We start from the raw sequence: 16274 nt of genomic DNA on the forward strand, positions 1-16274 counted from the left end.
GCAGCACCATGAGGAAGTACGCTGTCCTGGAGGCTGCCTCCCAGAAAACCCTGGGTCAGCTTGCACGAGACGCCTGGGGACTCATGCCTGCACACACACTCCCCCGGGAACAGCCGTGCGGAAGAACGTGTTCAAAGGTCAGCACAATTCTCAGCCTTAGAGGAATGATGCATTTCACTGGCTGTGGCAGAAAAACAAAATGGCCCCATTTCTACAGGGCCGAGGTGCAAATGACAATTGTCATAGTCTCCCTCCACTATTTTGTGTTATCTCAGCCAAGTGTCTTGGCTAATAAAAATCTTAACTATGGATGAGTCTTGTGGGATCTGATAGCTAGTCCAGAAGGAACAGTTCTAGTCCACTTTAACACTCCCCAAGTGTACCAAGTCAGGGTGCTGGGGACCAGAGACCCCATCTCGGTGCTAAACACCTAAGGGCCAAGGGATTGTCTTTACGTGATCTGTAGGCATTGTCAATGATTTCCCTCCAGATTTGTTTTTAAAGTAATGGTCAATATAATTATAGGATCACATAATACGAGTCTCGCTGAACTGGTTGCTATCAGGTGTGTCCCATACCCCAGCTCCATGTGCCCGTGGTGACAGAAAGCCAATGGAGGGCGCTGAAATCATGCCGAGAAAATGAACTGAGCACATGTGACACTAGGGACAACACTGTATGTGGGGACATAGGCAAGGGCAGCTGGCCGCAAGAGGAGATCACAAGGCGAGATGGAGGGAGCCGTGTTGCCTTCATGGCGGGGGTCAGATGGCCATACGGTGGACACCGAGGCTAATGGCCGTGTCCTGGGGGCCCTGCTGCTGCCAGCTGTGGAGACGCTCACGGTGAGGTCCAGCCTGCGAGTGGGGCAGGCTGCAAATCCTAGGTCCGGGTGTGGGGGCTGCCTGGAGGCGCAGCTGTTCCTTCACCCTGGGCTTGCTGGCCTGGTCTCTCGGGTGGAGGAGCCCCCATGGCTGGGCATCTGCAGCAGCAAGTGCCATTCTCCCTGAAAACAGCCCCTCCCTGCCTTGCAGGTGCTTGCTCCCGGCCGCCAGCTGCCACTGGGGGAGACCCCCACTCCAGGCAACGTGGGCTGGCTACTCGCCAGATGGCAGAATCTCGCCCGACACCCAGCACTCCTGTCCCCTGAATGTGCCCCAGGTCTGAGCGCAGGGCTTAGTGGACAACAGGCAAAGGACCCCAGAGTCCTTGGTTCTAGCCTCCGTCCATGGAGGGCATGGCTGCCGCCCCTAAGAGCCCCACCTCCTGTGTCCTGCCATCTCAGGGCAGCCTGAGAAAGGGCTCAGAAGCTTTTCCAGGGCCCGCAGAAGCCCAAAGGTCTCCTGAGGTTAAAAACAAGAAAAGGGAAGAAGGCCGTGTCTCCAGAGCCTGTAAGTTTCCAGCGTCTTCAGCAGCCAGCAAAGTGACTTTCAGGTGTGAGTTTGGAATGAGGTGATTCAGAAGTGACTGAACACAGAGCCACCTGACTCTTCTGCTTGGCGCCGTGAATGGTGAGTAATAGACTCCAGCAGATGGTCTGCCGGGGAAAAATAGGCACCATTTGCAATGCAATTTGTGGGTGATTCTGCTCAATCACTTAGGGCTGCAGGGCTGGGGGGAGGGAGCCAATCAAGGCGCGTGGACTCTCAGAGAGTGAGCGGAATTGAAGGGGCTTGGGGAAGGAAGCGGAGTCTGCCCGAAATCAGCGGTTTTCACAGCACGTGAACTCCCAGCTCAGGATTCTCCCAATAGAGAAATGGCTGGCTGCACAAAGGCTTTATAAATGAAGAAGGTTTTGACAAAACAAACACCAGCACGACCCCTGCAGAGACGCCTCTTCCCTTCCTCTCTTTGGACCCAGAGCAATCCCCTAAAACGGGAGGGATGGCACCATGCCCATGTCAGGCCCCCAGGGCTCGGTGCATGGGGTGGGGGAGGGGGGCAGGTAATCGAGGGAGCCAGCTTCCCATTCCCCCCACCCCTTTGTGTGCATCCCGCCCCCAGACTCACCCTCAGGAAAGAGAACAAATATGGGGTGAAGGCCCGGCCTGACTTCAGGCAGAGAGACCGTCATCTGTTTCTGTCCTATTCCACCAGCAAATGCCAGCGCCTTTTCACTAAGCTCAACGCACCATGCAGAGAATTTGGATGCAAGAAAAGGGTCACTTCAGACTACAGCATAGTTCAGGGATGACAAGTATCTGGTGTGTGTGTTGGCAAATGTTAGTTCCTTTCGATTCCATCCCATGGCGAGGCGATGGACAACACCGGGGCTGGGCCACACACGACTGGGGGCGGGGGTGCTGCAGCCTGCTTTCCCCAAATGCCTTTTAACACACTGTTCCCTGGCACTTTTATTTTTCTCTGTGTTAGCTGCTCAATAAAGAGATAATTAAGTATCAGGAACTAGAGGGAGAAGGACCAGACAGATGAAAATGTTGGCATTTTTGTGTGAATCATGAACATCCCTATTCTGCAAATGTTTTCTTCAGGATTTCCAGCTTAATGAGGCAGTCGGCTTAAATGCCATGACCAAATGCAGCGTCAGGACAGATTCTGCAGAGGGAAAGAACGGTCTCGTCAAAACTAAATTAACTGCACGAGCCCTTGCCTTGCACCAGGACTGCAAGCTTGCCCTTCTGTGCAAGTGCAAGTAACTTGTGAAACTGGACACTGGACCTTGCCTTCACCTTGCCTGTCCTGTCCAGGGACCATTTTAGAATCAAACAAGAAAAATACATTTGGAGCCATTAGCTCATCATGAGCGCCCCTCCTGTCAAGGGGCGGAAAGCTCTATCCATGCGCCGAAGCTCACAGTAGAATCTGGGCCAACGTTCCTCACTTCTTGTCACCGTACCTTAAAGAAGCCAACTCCACTCTGTGAATGTCATTTACTCATGACAGTGTTGAGGGCTTATCCAAAAGGACATCATCTCTTTGGGCTCAAGGTGATAAAGGCCGATCCCGCGAAGAGGAGGAATTCTCACGTATCCCCTAGTGTTTGGCAGGTGCAGCATGAGAGGGGGCGCCACATGGTTCCATGGCGGGAGCCTGGCGTCACTAGGGCCGTTCTCAGGAAAGCACGTGGCATGGTGCACACTTCTCAGTACAGATGCCGGGCTCCACTCCAGGCAGAACAATCTATTTGCTGGGGTCGGGCAGGGGGTGGACACAGGTGTCTTTTCTGCAGAAGCTCCAGGGTGGCTTTGGTGTACATTTTGGTTAAGAATGACCAATTTTGGGCTCCTGGGTTGTGCAGTTGGTTAAGTGTCCGACTCTTGGTTTCAGCTCAGGTCATGATCTCGGGGCCCTGGGATCGAGCCCTGCCCCCGCCCTCCCCATTGGGCTCTGTGCTCAGTGGGGAGTCTGCTTAAAGATTCTCTTTTCCTCTCCTTCTGCCCCTCCCCCTGCTCCTTCTCAAATAAATAAATCTTACAAAAAAAGAATGACCAATTTGAGAAATATCTGATCAAATACGCATTGTACTTTGGAACAGTAGGCTTTATCAGTATACATGGCGTACGCTTCCAAATTATTTGTAGGAGTATACCTTATTGAACAGGAGAATCATAGGTTCCCCTTAAAGGTGTGTGGGGGGTTGAACCGTGTCCCCCTCACGTATGATAGGAAGGGATATGTTGCGTGTCCTGATCCCTGGTACCTAAAAATGTGACCTTATTTGGAAACAAGGTCATTGTAGACGTCATCCTGGAGTAGAGTGGGCCCCAATCCTATCTGACTGGTGTCCTTGTAAGGAGAGGAAAAGAGCCACAGAGACAGATGTGGACGATGTCGTGGGACGGCAAAGGCAGAGGCTGGGGAATGTGTCTACAAGCCAAGGGATGCCAGCCAGCAGAAGCTGGGAAAGACAAGGCAGGATTCTACACAGAGTCTCGGGGAGAGAATGGCCCCGCGACACCTCGATTTAGACTTCCAGCCTATGGAACCGAAGCAATACATTTCTCTGTTTTAAAGCCATCCGGGATGTGGCATTTTATTTCGGTGGCCGCAGGAAGCTTGTGCAAGGTTATGACTGGCTTGGCCTACATTGGTTGGCAGACGGCCAGCTCCAAGTCGGTACTCCTGAGTTAGGGGCTCCGAGGCAGGCAAATTCTTCCCTGAGACTCATGGGCAGGATTTCTGGGTCAGACCTGCCCAGCAGGGATGCTCTACCACTGACCTTGCCCAAACAGAGGGTGGGGCTGGACCCAGTGCCCCTATGTCCCCAGCGTGCACACGTGTGTGCAGGTCTGACACTGCGTGTGCTGGGCTGAGGCCTGTCCCCACCCCCTCCACCCCCCACCTCTGATGCTTCCAGCCTCCAATGCCCTGATGGGGTTGGTTTATCCCTACTACATCCTGGGTACTTGCTGTGGTGGGACCCTTCCTTCATCCCGGTCAGACGTAAGAGCATCTTCTTGTGCTTAACAAATACCCATACGGTGATTATTATGGGCCGGACACTGTTGCAAGTACTTTACACACAACTCAATCCTCCTACAGCCTCATGTTCACGTAAATCATTCTTGGACTTAGTTACCTGGAGTGCAAAGTCCCTGTCTGGCCCCCCTCTGGACACAGCTCTCCCTGCACAATCTCATCCAGGACAGGCACTCAGCTACAGTCGCCGTCCCTACTGGGATGGCCATTCATTCAACACTCCCGTGAGCCAGACGATACTGTCGGTCTGCATTCAAGTTTATTTCTGAGGGAGGGGGTCCTCGCGTGGGCCTCAGACAAGTGGGAGGAAGGCTGCAGATGGGCGCTAAGAGCTGGGTTTCATAAGGCTCGGGTGGGGGAAGGCAGCAGAGACAGTGGGTCTCTGGTCCCTGTACGGGTCCTGTGGCCTGGCCCTGGGGTTGGCGCCTCGTGCTCGTGCTCGTCCAGGGGACAGGCTGCTCCTGGAAACAAGTCTCGTGCTCGAGCTCCGTGCCTCATTTCGTTCGCAGAGAAAGCCTCACCAAATCTGTCTCCTCATCCCTTACGCCACATTACCGTGCCGCTGTGAAGGAGGCATTTAAAGTACAAGAGGGTCCTCATCGGGAGATAATCAAGTAATAATCAAACATATGCAGAGTCAGGTAAGCACTGAGCTGGAGTGTGTGCTTTCTGCAGAGAAGAGCCCCAAGCTGGGAGACCTGGCTGAGGCCGGTGGGGCTTACCTGGGGCTGAAACAGCTCACGGCTCAGGCCCCACGAAATCGGCACTGTCCCAGTAGAGACAAAAAGGGTTTTGGGGAAAAAAGCCACAGAAAAATAGTGTCGCCCAGGAGAATGCCTGGTTTCTCCCTGTGACTCCTAGGGGCCATGTGCCACCAGGAGGGAGCTGCACTCTGCTCTGACCTGCCCTCCAGGCCCCGTCAGCTCCCCTTTCTGATTGTGAGTGTCCCTTCGTCCAGAAATACAAGGCAGATACCACATTTTAATTCAGTCTGAAATGCTCAATACATTTGAAAAAATAATTTGTATTCCATTCATCACCAGAGCATCTGATATACAAGACAGATATTTCAATGTCCCATGACCGTACGATGTATTTGGTTCCACGTATCACCAACCGTGACCACAGATTCGTGGACTGATGACACATGGCCACGGCCTGTTTCCCCACCCTGACTGCTTGGGGCCCTGATTTACATGATGACTGAGCTTCCTTTGAGCAGATTCTAGAAGGCAGGTCACCAGACTGAATATATGCTGGTTCCTGAGTCTTGAAGCAGGACTTTGCCAAGGCTACATTTACTAGAAAACTGTGTGAGTTTAGAAGAGCCTGAAAGGGAGCCTGTGGCTGCCTGCGGGAGTGCAGGGCAGAGAGCAGCATGGCCGGTGCTAAGGACAGACACTCAGGGGCTGCTCGGCCGCCTGTTGCTCCTGACCCCTCTGGGCCCTCTCCTGATCTGCGCACCATCCTCCCAGCAGAGTGGAGGCTAACTTCACACGACATGTGGCCTCCAGTGACCTCTACAGCCCTAAACGTCCTGATGTTAATCAATGGAATCATGAGCCCTTGTTCGGCGTCCACATTCCTACTGTGTGTGTCCAGATCTCCCATCCCAGTGACTCTACCCACCACCAGATAGCCAAGCACCAAGATGCATGCTTTGGAGGACAGAAAAGACGACTGGTTTCTTCCAGAAGGATCTGACCAATGGAAGAGGGAAGCAACGATGGTGGATCTGGAAGAATAAGACCTGAACAAAAATGTCCTCTGGCCTCCTCCGTGCTGGCAGCCACTGTAAGAAGGTGCTCCTATTCCAAAATGACTTTGTATACATTTAAAAATCATGCAAGACCCTAAGAAATGCAGGCAGGTGTTGCAGGAGAGAAGAGGGGACTCGCGGGAAGGGGCAGGAGGCATTTGGCAGGTGCTTCTGCAGACGCTGCCAATCCATGCCGGGCGGTCACATTCACACCCAGTGGGGAGGACAGCGGTTGCGTCTCCTCCCCAGAGGGATGAGGGGTCAACAGGAAAGGACAATGCTGACTGGGGCAGACCTCATTCTCTTTTGTTCTTCCCTGTTCACGAGTAGCACCTGTGCCAAATCCAAGTGTCACAAAGGGGACGGGGACAGTGGACAAGGACCATTCTCGAAGGCTTCCTGGAGAGGGACTGAGGAGGAGACAGCATCCCACCCTACGGAGGTTGGGTGTGCAGTGCTCGGGAGGATGAACTCTGGAGCTGGGCTTGGGAGATCCAAATTCTGGCCTTGCAACTCACCAGCTGTGTGACCTCAGTTTCCTTATCTGTAAATGGGGATGATAACGGTATCTACCTCATTGGGCTGATGTTGTAAGAGTTATAGTAGCTATTATATGCAAATACCTGGTGTCTCTGCCATGTAAGGGCCACCTATCGTCTATCATCACAGGACAGACAGTAGGGCCAAACGAGGGAGAAGAAAATGCAAGCAGGAGGTGGGCCTAGGACCAGACCGACCATCTGGTCTCGTGCCTGGACACAAGCCCCAGCATCTGGTCATGGAACAGCCTCAAGGTCGGGGGAACCTCATTACAGATCACCCTCGTGGGTCCTGGTGATTGGAGGGCCAAAGAGCAACTTCCCTGCAGGGTCCAGTGAGTTATCCTGGCCTTGCTGGGACAAACTGGGGGGACACGCTGGAAAATCAGGGCCAAGAAGGGTCGTCGGGATTTTCACTGCACACTTTGTAAAGCACCTGCAAAAATGATGTTTCCTCTGTAACAAGACAAGCCCAACAAACACCTCTCCCCCAAGTCCTCCCAACTTTCATAATAAAAGCAAGGTGGGGAGGATCAACGCTGGGAAGGCAGGGCTGAGTCGAGGCAGAAGGCAAGCCCATGAAGGCTGCCGTGTCCCGCCGTTCCTGGTGCAGAAAGCACACGGCCGTGACCCCTGCTCTGACTGCATGTCTGGGCAACTCGGTTCGTCTCTCCTTCTTCCTGCCAAACCGCACAGGCAAACGCGCACGTGCCTGTGTCACACAGACCCCTCGGGTATGTACCATTACTATGCTGGCTTTCCCCCTTGAGGAAATTCAAGGGGAGAAGTTTAAGTAATTTGCTCCAATCGCAGAGCTAGTAAGTGAGAGAGCAGACCCGTGGAAAATGCTGAACGCGCCCGCATGTGTCTGCGGTGTCCTGCCATCAACGCACTCTCTTCCCTCCGCCCGCCACCCCCCTGGGGCCCCTGTGGCCTCAGACCCCCTGCATCCCCCAGAAAGGACACAAGGATGAATGTGCCCAGGGACACGTCCAGCCCATCCCAGATCACCCCGCCCGGCGCTCTTACAGAATAGTGCTGAGACAGCCTGCCACTTGTGCCCCGGGCACTGGCCAAACACTTTTAAATTCAGCTCCTGAAATGCGTTCAATTAAAAAAAAAAAGAGAGTGTTCTGCCATAATATGGTAACTGACTTTGATATTAATTTAATAATCTACACAGTGATTGGTTTAGTGTCTCAGGTAAAATATATTACCAGCCCTGTAATGGTTTTTAATTTCCTTGGACAGTTATAGTTTTCTTCCTGGTGTCTTGCCAAAGCTGGTCATCCTGTTAATATTCACAAGAAAGTTAAAAATGATTGAGATTCTGAAATTGGAATTTTAATTGGATAGCAACTTGGCTACCAAGCGAGATTTACCAGTTTGTATTTATGAAGGTTTTTTTTTCCCGAAGTACTGACTTTATTTTGTCCTCCTCTGAAAGTTAGAATTTTTCACCACAAAGCAAAATTACAGCCTTGAAATGATATGTAACATTCCTGATATACGCTGGCTTTCGCTTTAAAGTTGTGGCATGAGAATAATATTACCTCTTACAATACACTGCAGAAAAGCTCATTATTACACATATTTTCAAAGAAAATCCTAACAGAGCATAGTCCCCTTAATCAGTCTCAGATATTCTGCATAATTATTTCTTAATATTGGTGAAAACATATTTTTAAAATAATGGATATCAAAAACAATGTGTATGAGACAGGAAATTAGGTCTCAAGCTTCTGCTTTTTTAAAAGAGGAAGGTTAATTAACTGTAAATTACAAACAGCACTCAGAACACTTTCTATGCCCAACAACATCAAGTTATTAATTACTCTCAGTTCTATTGTTCGAAGAACAAAAGTGTGCCTCTGACTTATGCAGACACATCCCGGCCACGGGGAAAGAGCTCAGGAATCTGGGACGGGGAAGGGGTGTGGCCGTGTTGTTTCTAGGGTGCAGACGGAGAGGGAGAGGTGCAGGGTGGGGCAGCAAGGCACCTGCCGGAGTCCGGGGCCAAGCCGTTCTTCCCAGCCCACCGCTGTCCCCGCCTGCTTCCCGGAACTGGCCGCGATGGTGGCCACAGCACTAACTGAAGCAGCTCTGTACTGTGCATTAGGCCAAGGGCGTGAGGTCACCCATTCCAGACGGGCACATGACCATGGGCCTCACTTGCACGGCCCCTGTCATGTGCCCCACTCGGACGGCCCTTTCCAGACAGTGGCCGTGCCTGAGGATGGGACAGACGAACGAGAGGCAGGGACCATGCTTGGTGAGAGTCCGCCCCACCCCTTCCTTTGAAAGCTGCGGCAGTGCTGGCTGCCTACTGCCTGAGGTGCATAACTCCATGGACTCAACACGGTGCGGGTACCAGCAAGTCAGAAACACCTGCTGGTTCCCCGGCGTCGCTGATTCAGAGGGGCCCCCACCTGGGCACACCTGTGCATGCCAGTGTGTAATATTACGTTTCAGAGGCTGAGGAAGGATCAGAAGGTGCCAGAAACACACTCCTGCCACTCGGCAGCCCTGCCCTGCATATGGCTCCCTCCCCCAGAGCAGCACATTCGCCGTCCTGCCCTCTCTTGCTTTCTACACGTGCTGCTGTTCAGAACCAGAGTGCAGTTGGGTCTGGTGGTCATGGAGAAGCGGGGGCTCAGGAGCAGGCCCTCTCGGAGCTGGCTGGGCCTGAGAGGGGGTCCCAGCTGAAAGGGAAGTGGCCTGTGTCCACGCCTCTGTGGGCTGCGGCCCCATCACCTACCCTTGGAGAACGCTCCATGGAGGGAACACGGAACCCCGTGGAGCACCTCCCCAGAGGCTGCTCCCCATCAGACAGCTTCCCTTTGCCATCCTACACTTGGGGGGTGTCATCCTCTGTAGTGGTTGGTGACAACGGCCACCACTGTGTTGGACCATGACCCGCCATTACGTGCACACACACCCAGCCCAAAAACAAGCCCATTCTCACCATTTCTCACCTACTTTCTATCCTATACCCCATCACCCCTTTTCATGAAAGCTTCTGGCCTCTTCAGCACCATCCTACTTCACTAAACTGCATGGCACGGCCTGTAGTTTGAAAGCCACGGGCAATCTGGAATTAATGCCCCTGCCGCAAACCTGCTCCTTCTGACCCCCCTGCCGCCAGGAGTGGCTGCAGTGAGTCACAGAAACCGGTAGATTCCCACCAGGCACCGACCCATATCCCTAAACAAGCCCTCACATCCCTCACCCACTAAATGGAAAGAACAGAGTCGTGAGAAGTTGGAGGGAGACCAAGTGCAGGAAGGTCCCTACAAATCCTCAAGGTCATAGGGCTGCCCCTTTCCCCCTCACGCACGGCCCACCGCACGATGCGCCACGGGGTCATGGCTCCAGCGAGAGCTTTTAGGAAGACATTCCCATGACGTTGCTGGTGTTGAGAATGTTGGGATGTGAGCTCCGGGGTGCTCTTAAACTCGAGGAGCACGATGTGGGCAAGGACAGGAGGGAACCCTGTCAAGATGGGGAGAAGAGGTTCTTTTTAACCTGCCTCCCACGCAGGGCCGACCCGGATCCCCCACGCCCGTTTCCGTGGCTCTGCACCCCCCCACCAGGTGGGCTGCTCTCTCCTTAGAAGCTCCAGCCAAACAAACCCCACTGTTAGCTTAGGGCCCTCCTGTCCATCCATTCGTTCTCGTTATTGTAATAAATCAGTAACTTAGAAAGATGACAGACGGACCCACGTTGCTGCCACGACACTCTGTAAGGCAGCTGCTGTACTGTTAGCGTCCACAGTGCCCACGGTTTGTGGGGTGCTTTGCTTTTCACGAGACATCTTCCCATATGTTCTACGGACATGACCGAGTGTTGACCGGTAATTACGCCCGGGCCCGAAATTCCCAAGGCTGTGAGGACAACCTTCCCCGTTCTGCAGGCTGGTTAACAAGCAGGGATGACGGCCGGCTCCTACGGGGTCACGGGCATTCCCGCGGTGCCAGAAAAGAGAAATTATTCCATTTGTTACGAACGCACGGCATTTTCTAACAGTGACAACCCAGGTGCTCATAGCTTCAATCTGCCAAGTGCCTGAGACAGGACCAGGGATGCGCGGTACCACACTTGTTCTCAGGATCGTCACTCTGGGGCCGCTGCTCCGCGGCGCCCCCGGGGACACCGCGTCTCCTGCACAGGGACCCACGTGCTGGGGCTCATACGACCGCTAAGCGGTAGAGCCCGTGGAGGCTGCCAGACTCCAAAGCCTTTGCTCTGACCAGGACACCCACTTCACAGGGCGCTCAACTTCCAACTTCTGTGCAATTGCAGGTTCGCCACCTTCTAAGAGCCTGTGATTTCTGGTCCAGTTTGTGGAACAAGACACCTACACCGTAAGGCAGACATCGCTGGGCTGCAAATAGAGACGGAGGAGGACAGGGCCACTTCAAGCCCAGCTGTTTGGTGCAGAGTCAGGTGGGACTAGCTTCTGTCCTCAGCGCAGGCCCGGGAGATTGGTGCCAAGGGGCAAGGCCTGCGAGGGAGCTCGAGTGTGTCCATGTTAGTTCTGCCCAGCTGCCGTACTCCTGCAGCGTTTCCCTTCCGAGATAACCCTGTACGATGATCACTGACTTACCGGCTATGAGCACAGCGGCAGGTGAGAGGTCCCGTGAGCCCCGGGGTGAGAAGGCCGGACACATCATTCTGGCCACTGGGAGCTCACGCCGGAGTCAGAGAAGGGCTGTGACGATTTGTCTCTCAGCCTCTTACGGAGTTTGTTTCCAAGGTAAAGAGTATATTTTAGTTTTGTTTTATAGGATCAGCCGTATGAATCTTCTGTTCAGTTTTGTGCAGTAGTTGGCAGAAAATTTTAGCTTCTTTTTATAGTGAAGAGCAGCAGTCCCAGTGAATTGTCCCTTTGCCAAAATCTAACCAGCTTATAGAAGCCTAAAATCTAGCATACCATCACCAGGCTCTGTTTTCTCCTAATGCTTTGTGGCTCAATGTGGCCCAAAGCCAAGGGGCAGGAACCATCCTGGCTGTTACAACCACTGTGTGAATAACATAACCGCAGGTAGAAATTTCCAGATGCCTGAGAAACGTTTACTAGTACTTGTGGTGGGGCTTCTCCCCACAGAAGAGCACGGTTGAGCTTGGGAGCTCTCACAAGGAGGGGCTTCGTTAACAAGCCCCCAACAGCAGGAGGCTGGCAACCTGGGCCTCATCCTCTCTGCAAACGTGGGAACTCCACTTTCTCCCTTTCATGGGGAGGGCAGGCATTATCGTCCGGGTCGAAGAACTGGGGGCTTCGGGCTTCCTGAAGGATTCTGGTCCGATAGACTGGGATGCCTTGTGGTGATTTTTCTAAGTTGTGCCGTTGGAGCTCAGAGGGGAGGTGCCTTCCCCTGAAGGGAGGATCATCTGAGCCACGTCCTCCCGGATGTTACCATGACACTGATGTGCGGAATGTTCTCTGGTTTCTCTCACAGACCCCCACTCACCCGTGCTCTGAGCTCATCCTTCTCCCTCTTGGTTTCTTCTCCTCTCCTTGAGGATAACAACATCCACAGCCAGCCAACACCCCAACTCGGTGCTGAGGTGCCCTGTGTCCTCTAAGCTTCCCCAGGATCCAGCGGGATGAGCAGGGCAGGTGCCCTCAGCCTGGTACGAAGTCTGTCCTATTAGTGCTGGACACTCACAGAACATCAGAGGCTGGAATCCTTCCACTGGGACCACTGCATCTGTTACCCATTTTACAGAGGAAGAGGTTGAGGCCCGAGGATGTTAACAGCTTGATTCAACGCCAGCTTTGAGGGCTGGTGGAGTGGGGACTGAGTCATTGACCCAGAATCCCAGGACGGGGGCAGAGCCCAGCTGAGTCTCTCTTCTGGGCCCACCGCTGTCTCCTGCACACTGCTGAGCTGGCCAGCAGAGAGCGAGGCTACAGACGGCTTCCTCTGCCAGGCTGCTCACAGGCTGGCAGCTTAGGCATCAGCATCCGGAGAATCCATCTGCCTGAGTAACATCAGTATTGCAGACTGTCATCTTTGAATGAGGCCAGATGCAGATGGAAATGCAATGCAGTGAGATGGGGCTCTGATCATTCCTAAATAAAGTGGCCCGTGAGTTCTGCCTGTTAACGAGGGCCTGCTCCCTACACCCCCACTACTATGTATATTGGAGAAAATCAAAGCACCCCAAAGAATCTGGGTACTGGAAAATTGCAAAAGACATAAATAACATGCCTGATAGATCTGTATTCAGAAATAAATGGCCTCATTCTAAATACAGAAAATCGTATTTATTCCTGCTTGCATCTGCTGTCTTTTTTCTGCCACTAAATATTTTATCCAAGGTGCTGGGAGCAGAGTTAAATTGGGGGTTAAAAAAGAAATCGGTGAACGTCAAGCCAGGAGGCAAATGGAGCCTTTACCTTGCAAGGCTCACAGCCTCCCTCGCTAATCAGTGCTGTGTGATTTGCATATTACACACAGCGAGCATCCGAGCATCTGCCAACTCCAGCACTTCCACACCCGGAGCATCTGCACCTGGACCCCGCGCCCGGTATGCTCACGCCCGCCACCAGAGGGCAGTGTCCCTCCCACGTCTCCATCGAGGAGGAAAGGAAGTCTGGCTTTGATTTTCTGTTCCATGGCTGGATGGGTCGAACGGATTTTCATTACAACATCACTGGCTACTAATCTGCGGCTTCTCCCATTCTCTTTTCGTTCATACTGGGGCGGGGGAAAGACTCAAATGCTTCTCTGCACAGCTGTAGTCCTCTAAGTAGGACATTTTCAAGCTACTTTTGTGGGTGGGCCACCCCAGGCCCTGGATGGAGCCCTCGGTCCCCCATGTGTGGATGAGCAGATAAGCCACTGTAAGCCTGGATCACACTGCATTCTGATGGGGGTACCCTCATTCTGTATGGAGGGCAGTGCTTTAAGAGCCCCACAATGCCAGAAGGAGCAAGTAAACTCAAGGTCCTCACACTTTCGTTAAAATAGGGATTTAAGTAAGCAGCTTACTTGGAATCTACCTTTCTGTCTCACACACACATATGCGCACGCACATACAAGTATGCACGCGTACATGTAAGTACATATATGCGTGCACACACGTACACACAAGCACGCATACACATGCGTGGACACACGCACACACTCCTGCCTCCTCTATGGCTCATGTCCTCTGTCTGGGTGCTAGCCTGCTTTGGGAGATCTCAGGGCAGGAAGCTTCCGTCCCTTTCCTGTGTCTGCACCATGTGAGCCAGAGTCAACGAAGGCCCATTATGCTGCAAAGTTTATTTCCCCGGCTCCCCAAAGCTTTCAATTCCCCTTTCAGCTTTACCTTCCCTTACTGATGATTTTTCCAGACTCCGTTAAATGCTCTAATGAAACGAAGGTAATTCTATAACACCCTGGCCCACAGAGAGCCGGCAGCCTCAGGGCAGGGCTGGAGCTAGGAAGCCGCTGGACGGAGAGCAGTGGTTAGGAAAACCACTGTCTCAGCTTCCGAGGATCTCAGCCATAACCACCCGAGATGCTCTCTCTCTCATGTCTGGCTTCAGTTTGTTTCAATGTGCACGGTCATCAGAGTATCATACATTACGTTCCCTGAAGAGTCCACGGAAACCTGAATTTGTCTTCGGAATAAAGGAGAATTTCTGGCAGGTTGAGTATTTTGGGGGAGGAGATGCCAAGCACTGAGTTCTCTCTCTCTATCCTTAAGTTCCAGAGCCTCCTGGGATCCCCGACACCCTTGCCAGGGCCTCCTAGACGCCCAGGCAAGCGGAGAAGCCACAGGCCAGGAGTGCGGAATGGCTGACCGCCGGGAGGAGCCACAGAACCTGACCAGAGGGTCCTGCTCGGCTGGAGCCCATCCTCCATGCCTTGGCATGTGGGAGGGAAGGCTTCGTCCATCAGAGCTGGACAGGGAAGCCCGGGACACCCTCTGCCTGTCTTCTGTGTGTCCTCCTCAGAGAGGTGACCGTGTAGGGAGACAGCCACCAATGTTCTAATCATCAGTTTCTCCCCTGGCAACTCTGTAAGTCTCCCCAGTAGGACGAGCTTATGCTGGGTAACATCTTGCTCAATCTAGCGAAAGACAGAAACAGGGAAAGAGACTGGAGGTCATGTACTGGTAATATCTTGATGGAAGGACGTTTGGGAAAAAGTTTAAAGAGCTCTTGAATTAATACATTCAATAGCTGCTTGGTTTTCTGATTTTCATGTTTTGTAGTCTTAAATCAGAGTATATCATTCTGCCAAAACTGTCTAAATTGTGTTGAAGACTTGTGCTACATAATCAGGACTTGATTAAATACCATCTTGCATTACACAAACTTCTTGCAGGCAGGTCCAGACCATCGAGCATTCTTGTTTGCTGCGAGGACCCTGGGGGATTTGGTGCAGGATCAATGCATGAACGCGCACCTGGTGATGCAAGGAAGTGCTATTTCACGGCCGACTCCCAGCTTCCCAGGCGGCTGCCATATGTCGATCCCATGAGGGGAGGGTCTGAATTGCATACCTCCCTCAACTCCTCCTTTCCTTCCACTCAATAAAGGCCTGTGCTCTTCTGGGCACCATGTTCTCGGAGTGACTAACCAATGCTGGGCGTGGAGCAGAGGCTTGGCCCGCAAGTCCTGAATAAATGAGGAGCACGTGGGCTGTTACTAAGTCCTGAAAGATCTTCCTTCGGGAATGGACTTTGTTACATGCAAATTCCTCACAGTCCTCACACCTGTATGGAGACATGGGATCAGAGGGGCATCCACCTGGAGCTTGGGGAGAGCTGACCTTTAATAGAAACCTTGTGATGAGGAGAAAGGGAGGCCAGAGTGTGACTGAGAGAGTTTGAGCTGAACACATAAAAAAATCCAAAAATGATGGTGTGAGCAGAGAAAGAATTGATCCGAACCTTCAGTAGTCACGGTTTTGTCCTGCGGGCCAGGCAGAGCCTGCTTCCTTCAAGACATGACGTGGCAGCCTCCTGGCTGGGCGCCTTCCCAGGAACATCTATTTAAAATCCCAACACTTCACACACTTAGTGTCCACACTGGGGCTTGGGTTTTCTTTTAATAAAGTGCCAGATGCCCTTATTCCTATAAAAAGAACAACATGCTAGATGGGTTTTTTTCATTAAGAGCTGAAAGGTCACATCTTTGGGTGCAGCCAGCACCCAGTAGTTCCCGGGCTCGGGCGCCCATCTTCCATTGAGTGGACAAATGTTGGCCTTGCATGGCATGTACTCTGATTCATTAGCTTGAGCAGAGAGGGAGCAGATGCTCTGCCACCCTGGAGACTGCTGGGTCCCCGGGCTCTGGGTGTGCTTGGGGCTGAGAGTCACAAGCTTGTGCTGTTAGAGACATCAGGCCTGCATATCTGACCTTTGCCCAATGCAAGAAGCACTTTAGGACAACCCAACACAATGGCAGTGACCTTCCTCTGCTTGACCTTCCCAGGACAGCCTCTGTCAGGGTTGGGGAGCTAAGCAAGAATGTGAATTGACCTGAAACCTGACTCCTCCAGTCTGCTGCTGCTTCTTCTTCTTCTTCTTCTTCT

At 52.6% G+C, this 16274-nt stretch overlaps 1 protein-coding gene across 1 annotated transcript in view; it reads right to left on the reverse strand.

Moving 5' to 3' along the window:
- The window catches only part of DPP6 (dipeptidyl peptidase like 6), a 671848-nt gene that overhangs the window by 97614 nt on the left and 557960 nt on the right, over nt 1-16274 (reverse strand). The gene's annotated exons all lie outside the window — the stretch shown is intronic.

Source organism: Ursus maritimus, unplaced genomic scaffold (assembly GCF_017311325.1).
Source record: "Ursus maritimus isolate PB19 unplaced genomic scaffold, ASM1731132v1 scaffold_3, whole genome shotgun sequence".
Classification (NCBI taxonomy): domain Eukaryota; kingdom Metazoa; phylum Chordata; class Mammalia; order Carnivora; family Ursidae; genus Ursus; species Ursus maritimus.